The sequence below is a fragment of the Aedes albopictus genome, chromosome 1 (genome assembly GCF_035046485.1).
Source record: "Aedes albopictus strain Foshan chromosome 1, AalbF5, whole genome shotgun sequence".
Taxonomy (NCBI): domain Eukaryota; kingdom Metazoa; phylum Arthropoda; class Insecta; order Diptera; family Culicidae; genus Aedes; species Aedes albopictus.
Window position 1 is genome coordinate 174356846 of NC_085136.1, and position 10949 is coordinate 174367794.

The window sequence follows — 10949 nt, forward strand, 5'->3', positions numbered from 1 at the left end:
ATCGTAGCATCACCACCAGACCACAAAAAGCGCAAGTACCCTCTCATGTGCCGTCTCTCTCGTAAAAGCCCAAAAGGGCGAATAAATGTATGTAATATGTAGTTAAATGCAATGGTGGTCAGAGTATTCTTTTTGGACGCATTTCCCTGATTACATCATATACACTGCTTTCTTATTTCGCTGTTTCGAACCCAGAAAGGGGTTATTATGCCTCATTCTTAGCGGTCCGCATTCTGCTTTGGTATCGGTGACTGGTTGTTTCCCTTTCCACCCGAACCGTGAGTTGATTTTGAATCAAGTTCCCGCTCAGGTAAGTGGACTAGGGTGTTCTAGTGTTCAGAACGGTGCTATTTTGAGTAGACGACCCCGTGCTCTACTTAATCCCACCCACAACAAGATTATATCCCGTCGGAGCAGCCGAAGGGCTTACAAATTGGCGCCCAACGAAAATTAAATAGCATTTGTGCAAATTTTCACTTTTCAACCCCCGAGAGGAGGGAAAAATCAGTTCCTGATTAATAAGTATCGTTTTCCAAACGAATCGCTGGTTTTGAAACATGGATCTGGAATTTGAGTTACAGTATAAACGGCTGATGGTTCATCATCTCGAAAAACACGAGATTGAACACGAGTTGAGAATAAGAGCAGTTCAGTTTGACCCTATTGAGTCTCGCTCTGCCATTCAGAGAAGACTGAGGGATCGGTTAAAAGAAGAGAAGGAATTGAGTGCGATTGATGTAGATTTTTTACGTTGCAAGGTTTCCGTCGACGAAGAAATCAAGGTGATTGATTCTAACGTGGAACAAATTAGATCTTACCTAGAAAACGAAAAACGTTTCGAGGGGTTCAAAGATAGCTTAAAAACAAGACTAGTTCATTACTTCGCAAGAGTTCGTCGAGCTCAAGAATATGCGGAGACTGATGAGGACTTGAACGATTTTGACAAGTTACTCTGTGGAATCCGAGGGCTAATGAATACCCACTTCTCAATCTTCTCTCCAATGCATGAGGTTAGAGAAGAGATGTTAGCAGAAATTTCACGTTCCGTTTCCAATTTGAGACTAGGAGCTATTCCTAAGGATAACCAGTCCAAGAAAGGTACAAAAAGTTCCAAAAAGTACTCCAGAGGGGTTGAGGACAACCAAACAGAGAAGTCAGAAGGAGAAGTGTCAGAGGCAGCCGGTTTTACAGGATCGTCGAGTCGTCGCGAGTTAAAATCGATCAAAAGCAAATCCACCAAAGATTTAGGAGCTCTCGCCGCGTGGTACCCTTTCGCGTATCCCCCGTATTCTACTGGAGGGCGGCATCCAGAAGACATTCCAGACTCGTGTAGTTCCGAAAGAATGATTCGTCGAATTCCGTTAGGCAGAAAGTCAAAACCTGCAATTCAAGCGGAGACCTCGGACTCGGTTTCTAGCGCGGAAGAATCACGAAAATCTAGTTCATCGTCAGACTCTCCGGTCGGTAGAAACAAAAATTATCGTCGTCACGTGAAATATAAAGGCCGTCCTGTTTCCGATTGGGGCATCCGCTATGACGGAAAGGACAATGGCCAGAACTTAATGAAATTTGTCAAGGAAGTCGAGTTTTACGCGAAATCAGAAAATGTTTCAAAACGAGAATTGTTTCGGTCCGCGATTCATCTTTTTAAAGATCACGCCAAGTCGTGGTTCATGTCCGGTTTTGAGAACGGCGATTTCTCTGACTGGAACGAGCTAGTAAAAGAACTAAAACGCGAATTCCTTAGTCCCGATCATGACCATGTGATTGAGATCAAGGCGATTTCACGAAAGCAAGGCTGGGAAGGCACACCTGTTCGTCGTAATGGATGTGTTTTCGAAATTCTCCTTGCTGTTTCCGGTTCGAAAGATTTGTGCTTCACAAGTGTGCGAAATCCTAGAAACAGCTTGGTTCCGGAGATATTCTGCACCGGAATACTTAATCTCCGATAACGCGTCCGCGTTTTTGTCCTCGAACTTTAAAGATCTGCTTCAGAAGTTTCAAGTCCAACACTGGACGAATCCACGCCATCACAGCCAATCTAACCCGGTAGAACGACTGAACCGCACCATAAATGCCTGTATTAGAACCTATGCTAGGACCAATCAGACACTCTGGGACACACGTGTACCCGAAATCGAATTCGCTTTAAACAATACACCCCACGTTGCCACTGGATTTTCCCCCTACCGCATAATCTATGGCCATGAAATTGTAAGTCGCGGCGATGAACATAGACTAGATCGGGACATAGAAGAACTTTCGGATGCAGAGAGAATTCAAAGAAAACTTCAAATCAATCAATCTATTCATGAACTAGTTCTCAAGAATCTTAGGAAACAATTTGACAAAAATTCACAACACTACAACTTGCGTCACAAGGAATTCGCCCCGGTGTACCATGTTGGTCAAAAAGTGTTTAAGCGGAACTTTCGCCAATCCTCAGCTCCCAATCGCTATAATGCCAAACTGGGACCTTGCTATCTTCCGTGTACCGTCTTAGCGCGGGTAGGATCCAGTTCCTACGAATTAGCCGATGAAAACGGGAAACCAATCGGTGTATTCTCTGCGGCAGACCTAAAGCCGGGGGAAAACTGAAAAGAAAAACAACCAAAACAAAATTCATTCACTTAACGTTTAAAAGATACATCAATCAAAACTTTCCTTGTTTAGTTGCGGCCGAACTAAACACTGGAGTTACTCCTGTAACGAAATCAAAAACGTATTAGTCATGCAACCAAAAACTCGCGATCAGCTGTGTACTGCAAATCGTTCCCAACCATCCAAAACCAAGGATGAATGATTCCTTTCATTGAATGACTCCCCCACACAACAGACTGTAGAAATGTAAACAAATCGGTACCGTAACTGTGAATGAAAACAGCTCCTGTTGAACACGCGCGCATTGTTCTTTCGGAAGCATTCAAGGAAAAGACTCATTTCGATTCAGATAACGTACATAAACTCACCTGCAATAGATTTTAAATTTAGTTTGTCCATTTTCGTTCCAAATTCAATTTTGCTCGTCGATTCACTGTTTGTTTATTTTTTTTAATTTGTAGATCGTCAGACAGCTCGTATGTTTTAGTGTTGGTGAGTGACTCCGGAGATATCTTTCCATTGAGTGAAAGAGTTGCTCTGGCGACACAGTGTTGCCAAATCCATGTACAACACAATTGATTTTCAAATGAAAATAAATTTGATGTTGATTTGAAATGATACGCTATTTAGGCCTCATGCTCAATCAAAATGAATGTTTACATTCATTTCAAACTGGGATGACGGGGCATTTGTAACCGTAGGTTCCAATTTATAAGCTTGTTGGCTCCTCCACAAGCAATCCCTTCATTTAAACCTAGCGCACCAGTAAGCACCTAAATCCCAAATCCAACCCTGAACCAACTGACAGCCTTACTGGTGGAGAACTCACAGCTGTCGGTGAAATGCGCAGGCTGGCTACTCATATAGCACTCGTAGTGGATGCTCACACCTGTCACTTATTATAACAGTGGTTTGAAGCTTAAGGTAATGCAACTCAGAGTTCCTTAAGGGATACCAACCATCACGACTATACTGGGTGCTGACACTCGGAATAGTTCGGTTTCTCTGTAGACCGTTTAATCATGCGCCATTGGAGAAAGATCTTTCTTTCTGTCCGTGACCGCCAAAGAAGATTGAAGTGCGCGTCGGTCAATCTTAAAAAGTAATTTTAAAAAGCCCACATTTTAGGGTAGAGTGTATATTTCTAATCAGTGTTTTGTGTTTCTTAAAGTCTATTTCGCAGTTAAAAAGCCTAGTTAAAACCTACAAAGCTATCTTAAAACTAAGTGTTAGTGCTTAAATAAAAACTACAGTACGGTTAGTAACTTAGAGCTAATGTGTTAGTGAATATGCTAAATGTAAAATTCGTTAATCTAGTTAAACCAGATCAAGCCACGTGTGTTAACCAAAAAAACCACCATCTGTGCCAATTAGAAGTAAACCATTATAAGAAAAGGTAATTTCTTTTGTGTAAAATCAGAGAGAGAGAGTGAGAGGAGGGAGAGACGATTGTAAAGACGAGGGTACTAATCACCAGGATCAGGTCCGATCTCGGGCCTTTTCTTTTACGGCTCTTCGGGCACATCCCCGAAGCCTTTATTCCATCCACAGACTGGACGACGCCAAAACCCAGATTCAAGCCAGAATCTCCCGGCTCGATAGCCATCCCGTCCGCCATCTTGGGATCAGGTCTATTCACGGACAGAAGAACGGGTCGCAAGCTATAGAAAAACCGCCATTTTGGGACAAACTGCAGCTACCACGTGCCAAGTTGCCATCCAGCCACCAGGACACCGGTCCAAGACGGGTAATTCGCCATCCACTGGCCAAACGCCGGTGATTCCCGCCGATTCCACTGGTCAAGCACCGGTGATTACCGCCATCCATCCGGCCAGGACCCGGTGACTCCGCCATCGGTCAAGGCAGCCAAGGTCAGCTGACGACAAGTTTCGCCCCAAGCCATCAATCCACACCAACTCCGAACCGGTAGGGAACCGGTACAGCACCCAAGCCTCCCACCATGTCAGCTCGATAGCCACCGAGCAGCCGTGCCTCCGCCGTGCTTCTCGGCCAGCTGCAAAGCAGCCATCTTGCCTCCGTACCTCCGCATCACCAGTTTCGCTGCCGTGCCGCCGTCGTGCCACCATCAAGCCGTCATCGTAGCATCACCACCAGACCACAAAAAGCGCAAGTACCCTCTCATGTGCCGTCTCTCTCGTAAAAGCCCAAAAGGGCGAATAAATGTATGTAATATGTAGTTAAATGCAATGGTGGTCAGAGTATTCTTTTTGGACGCATTTCCCTGATTACATCATATACACTGCTTTCTTATTTCGCTGTTTCGAACCCAGAAAGGGGTTATTATGCCTCATTCTTAGCGGTCCGCATTCTGCTTTGGTATCGGTGACTGGTTGTTTCCCTTTCCACCCGAACCGTGAGTTGATTTTGAATCAAGTTCCCGCTCAGGTAAGTGGACTAGGGTGTTCTAGTGTTCAGAACGGTGCTATTTTGAGTAGACGACCCCGTGCTCTACTTAATCCCACCCACAACAAGATTATATCCCGTCGGAGCAGCCGAAGGGCTTACAAAGTCCAGCCTTGACAATGAGGTAGCGATCCTCGAAATCACTGAGAATGGCTAAATTCTTCCGCTGCTGATCCTCTTCGGTTTCCGGTTTTATCTCTTCCTCTCCTTCCACTGCGATAGTGTCAAGAAGCAGTTCTGTTTTCCGCCGGACCTCGAAGAATTCGCTGTACACAGAATCCAGAACTTGTATGCGCATGCTGATTTGCTTCTGATCCTTTGTCGCGTCGTAATTCTCCAAAAAACGCTCAGTGCCTTCCAAGGAATTGAACAACTGCCGCTCACGTTTAACAAGGTTTCGCAAATCACTCGTCATCTTGGAAAACATCACCAGTTGTGCCGTTCTGAGCCACTGTGCACTGCAACAAATGGCACTGCAAACACTTCATTGCACTGTGATCAGCATCGGTCTTACTCGATCCTGCTCAAATATCAATCACTGCCACCAATACACTTTTGCACTTTCACTCCCGATCTACTCTACGCTCCATTGACTCGAATCCGCGGAATGACAAATTCAACGACTCACAACCCAACCGGTGACAACGGCGAGGGGAAACAACCAGGTGAAAGCGAAATGAGCCAACAAATCCAGCGAAACCAACAAGACCGATATTGACGAACACAGGGAATGCTACTTGCCAGAAAGGAAACACTCGCATGCAATTCACAGCCTTTGTTTCTCTGTTAAAAACAGCCACATGCCACCAATTTCATGCAAAATACTTCCCAACATTAGCGCCAGTTGGCAGTTCTCCAGTCCATCAGCGGGTCATCTCCTTCAAAGGCTCCAACGATGGTGCTACAGCAGCTTCGTAATGGCGATCTTCACGGCGCGGAAACGATGTCGCAATGGCGCTGCACAGACAAAGCCTCACGTTGAAGATGGCCATGGTTGCGGCGGGAACAGGCACTGAATTGTCCAAATCACTTTTTTCTTCACGATTTCCGACGCTACTTGGCACTTTCTGCTGCCCACAACGACTCTGAAGCATAAGCCACCATGGGGAGATTCGTGCGACGATTTGTCGTCGGCAATCACTTGCTGTCCACTAATGCTCTTCAAGCAATTTTGTCCAGTCCGTCACTTGTCCGAAAGATCACCGTCGGATCCGGTTCGAAGGACCAAATGTTCGCGCACTAATTCCGGTCTTTCGGACAACAGTTATAAATTCGCGGTTTTACAATAAACACATAACAAATTTATTCAAAAACGAAAACACTTAAACTTTATTGCGGACGAAAAACTACAAAAAATAATTACGCGAACACAACGTTCAATGAAACGGTACGGGCGATGTATATTTCGCGACGGTATATTTACTTTTGCTGTCTGGCTAATAAATTACTGCTTGGCCGGCCGGCTGATCGATCGAAGTATATAAAAAAAGGGAACTTCGACGAACACAGTAAACCGAACGCGACGAGATGAGATGGACTGACCAGATGCACAGGTAGAAAGAGGACAGCTCTCACTGCTGTGACTGTGGATCACATCTGGTCACTCACGGTTCGCATGCTCGTCGTCGGTACCTACGGACCTACACTGTCGCTACAACAGTATCATTTTTCAAGGACACCCATGATTCCTAAGTTTTCTTTACCCGCCCCAATATCTCCTAAAAATCCCCAATGTACCTTAAAAATCCACAATATCTCCTAAAAATCCCCAATGTTCCTTAAGAATCCCCAACTTCTCCTTAAATGTCCAACTTGTTGATTAGATTCCCCAAAGGTATCATTTCCCAAGGACCCCCATGATTCCTAAGTTCCCTTTACCCTCCCCAATATCTCCTAAAAATCCCCAATGTACCTTAAAAATCCCCAACTTCTCCTAAAATGACCAACTTGTTGATTAGATTCCTCAAAGGTATCATTTCTCAAGGACACCCATGATTCCTAAGTTTTCTTTACCCGCCCCAATATCTCCTGAAAATCCCCAATGTTCCTTAAAAATCCACAATATCTCCTAAAATCCCCAATATTCCTTAAGAATCCCCAACTTCTCCTAAAATGTCCAACTTGTTGATAAGATTCCCCAAAGGTATCATTTCTCAAGGACCCCCATGATTCCTAAGTTCCCTTTACCCTCCCCAATATCTCCTAAAAATACCCAATTTTCCATAAGAATCCCCAACTTCTAATAAAATGTCCAACTTGTTGATTAGATTCCCCAAAGGTATCATTTCTCAAGGACCCCCATGATTCCTAAGTTCCCTTTACCCTCCCCAATATCTCCTAAAAATCCCCAATGTTCCTTAAAAATCCCCAACTTCTCCTAAAATGTCCAACTTGTTGATTAGATTCCCCAAAGGTATCATTTAATGTCCAACTAATTAATCAGATTGCCCAAAGGTATCATTTCTCAAGGACCCCCATGATTGCTAAGTTCCCTTTACCCTTCCCAATATCTCCTAAAAATCCCCAATGTTCCTCAAGAATCCCCAGCTTCTCCTTAAATGTCCAACTTGTTGATTAGATTCCCCAATGGTATCATTTCCCAAGGACCCCCATGATTCCTAAGTTCCCTTTACCCTCCCCAATATCTCCTAAAAATCCCCAATGTTCCTTAAAAATCCCCAACTTCTCCTAAAATGTCCACCTTGTTGATTAGATTCCCCAAAGGTATCATTTAATGTCCAACTTGTTAATCAGATTGCCCAAAGGTATCATTTCTCAAGGACCCCCATGTTTGCTAAGTTCCCTTTACCCTTCCCAATATCTCCTAAAAATCCCCAATGTTCCTTAAGAATCTCCAGCTTCTCCTTAAATGTCCAACTTGTTGATTAGATTCCTTAAACGTATCATTTCCCAAGGACCCCCATGATTCCTAAGTGCCTCTTACCCTCCCCAATATCTCCTAAAAATCCCCAATGTTCCTTAAAAATCCCCAACTTCTCCTAAAATATCCACCTTGTTGATTAGATTCCCCAAAGGTATCATTTCTCAAGAACACCCATGATTCCTAAGTTTTCTTTACCCGCCCCAATATCTCCTAAAAATCCCCAATGTTCCTTAAAAATCCACAATGTCTCCTAAAATCCCCAACTTCTCCTAAAATGTTCAACTTGTTAATTAGATTCCCCAAAGGTATCATTTCCCAATGACCCCCATGATTTCTAAGTTCCCTTTACCCGCTCCAATATCTCCTAAAAATCCCCAATGTTCCTTAAGAATCGCCAACTTCTCCTAAAATATCCAACTTGTTAATTAGATTCCCCAAAGGTGTCATTTCTCAAGGACACCCATGATTCCTAAGTTTTCTTTACCCGCCCCAATATCTCCTAAAAATCCCCAATGTTCCTTAAAAATCCACGATATCTCCTAAAAATCCCCAATATTCCTTAAGAATCCCCAACTTCTCCTAAAATGTCCAACTTGTTGATTAGATTCCCCAAAGGTATCATTTCTCAAGGACACCCATGATTCCTTAGTTTTCTTTACCCGCCCCAATATCTCCTAAAAATCCCCAATGTTCCTTAAAAATCCCCAATATCTCCTAAAAATCCCCAATATTCCTTAAGAATCCCCAACTTCTCCTAAAATGTCCAACTTGTTGATTAGATTCCCCAAAGGTATCATTTCTCAAGGACACCCACGATTCCTAAGTTTTCTTTACCCGCCCCAATATCTGTTAAAAATCCCCAATGTTCCTTCAAAATCCCCAATATCTCCTAAAAATTCCCAATATTCCTTAAGAATCCCCAACTTCTCCTAAAATGTCCAACTTGTTGATTAGATTCCCCAAAGGTATCATTTCCCAAGGACCCCCATGATTTCTAAGTTCCCTTTACCCACCCCAATATCTCCTAAAAATCCTCAATGTTCCTTAAAAATCCCCAACTTCTCCTAAAATGTCCAACATGTTGATTAGATTCCCCAAAGGTATCATTTCTCAAGGACACCCATGATTCCTAAGTTTTCTTTACCCGTCCCAATATCTCCTAAAAATCCCCAAAGTTCCTTAAAAATCCACAATATCTCCTAAAAATCCCCAATATTCCTTAAAAATCCCCAACTTCTCCTAAAATGTCCAACTTGTTGATTAGATTCCCCAAAGGTATCATTTCCCAAGGACCCCCCCATAATTGGTTCCAAAGGAATTTATTGCTGTATGTTTTACAACTGAGCTGAGAAACAGGCTCTGTCCCAGTGGGAATGTTATGCAAGAAATAAGAAGAATCATTATCCTTGCACATCATACAAAAAATAATGAAATGAATCAAATAAGTGCATGCTCTAAATTGCCGCACGCACAATTTCTCTTAATTATTTCATTTAGGAAAATAACCTGGGTTTCAACTTTCAGCTTTGAAGATATGGCTTTTGAAACCCCATGCCGCTGTATTTATGGAAACCAATGATAGATAGCAAATTCCAGCACAGGTTCTTATGATTACGTTCCTGGAAAAACATGTATTTGTGTTAGATGCGAATCTCGATGATCAATAAATATATTAAAACTGAATCTGGAAATTGACGCTAGTCTTTTGCATCTTGACCGTATGAAGTTGCGTTTCAAATTTTTGTAAATCCAGCGTTTTTTCGAAAATTATAACTGAAGCTACAGCATGAGTTTATTACATCTAGATTGGGAGAGCATTCGCATTGAAAGAGTAGTGAATGTTTCTATTTATGAGTCTCTGCACTTTTGAGCTTTGTTGCCACTGCTAGAATGATGTTTTTTTAATTGTCCGCCAGTAAATTCCGTAGTTGATAGTTCCGGAGTGAGAACAACCCTTAGTGAGAGGTGGAAGCATTATTCCACCAATGACTAATTGGTCATAGGGTACGTGTACCAATTATGGCACTATCTAAGGAAAGCTATTTATACAAAAATAACGAGAAGACCAACGAATGTCATCAATAAGTTAAAAGACAGCTTAGTTTCCATACTTTACACGAAAAATATAGAAACGGAGCAGAAACTACTTTTAGTATTTATTACTGCGTGTGCCAATGATAGGAACCCTGTACCAGTTATGGTTACATTTTTTAACTTCGGTTCCTTTTCGCACTATTTGCGTGCATTCCTTATGGGGTTAGCCATAACTGGTACAGTATGACGAAAAAGGGTGCAAGGAAGCCGAAATTATAAGGAGAATGATTTATTTCTACCATGATTTGAGCAAAATGTGGAATTTAAATGAGTGCGACCATCTTTTCTGAACGTGATCTGTTGTTCACAAAATTGTTCTTGTTGATTTGCATCGTTAAAGGGTGAAAATCAACTATGGCGAATAATTGGTTCTATAGCCATAATTGGTACATTTACCCTAGTTCTGGTTACATATAGGGTGACCTTGGGCATAATCGGCAGGTTTGTTCTCTTCGTCATAGTTTTTTTTTGTCTGAAAATTGATCACGGTTGAGACAGATTTGAGGCGAACTTTGAGTTCAACAGGTTTAAAAAAACCCATGACGAAGAGAACAAAATGGCCGGAATTACGTAATTCCCCTATGAATTTACAAAAACAGCAAAAGCACAGCGGCTGTTTAGTCATTCCTTCGCGATGTCGTTCATTGTGTCATTCTAAATCAATGAAGTTTATCGTGGCTTACTTGGTTCAAAAATGGTATGGCTTGGAGATTAATATCTCCTAATATTTCTAATACCGCTAATCAATATTAGAGCTGTCTCGCCCCTAGGAACTTAGGAATCATGGGGGTCCTTGAGAAATGATACCTTTGGGGAATCTAATCAACAAGTTGGACAGTTAAGGATATATTGGGGATTTTTAAAGAACATTGGGGATTTTTAGAAGATATTGGAGAGGGTAATTCCTAAGTTCCCTTTACCCTCCCCAATATCTTCTAAAAATCCC

The 10949-nt window shown here is 42.5% G+C and overlaps 1 long non-coding RNA gene across 1 annotated transcript; it reads left to right on the forward strand.

Moving 5' to 3' along the window:
- Window positions 1-1803: 1803 nt before the first annotated feature.
- On the forward strand, window positions 1804-5125 carry LOC115255720 (uncharacterized). The gene is made up of 3 exons (XR_009996282.1): window positions 1804-3703; window positions 3773-3858; window positions 3919-5125. It is a non-coding gene; the product is annotated as an uncharacterized LOC115255720 (long non-coding RNA).
- The last annotated feature ends 5824 nt before the right edge of the window (window positions 5126-10949 follow it).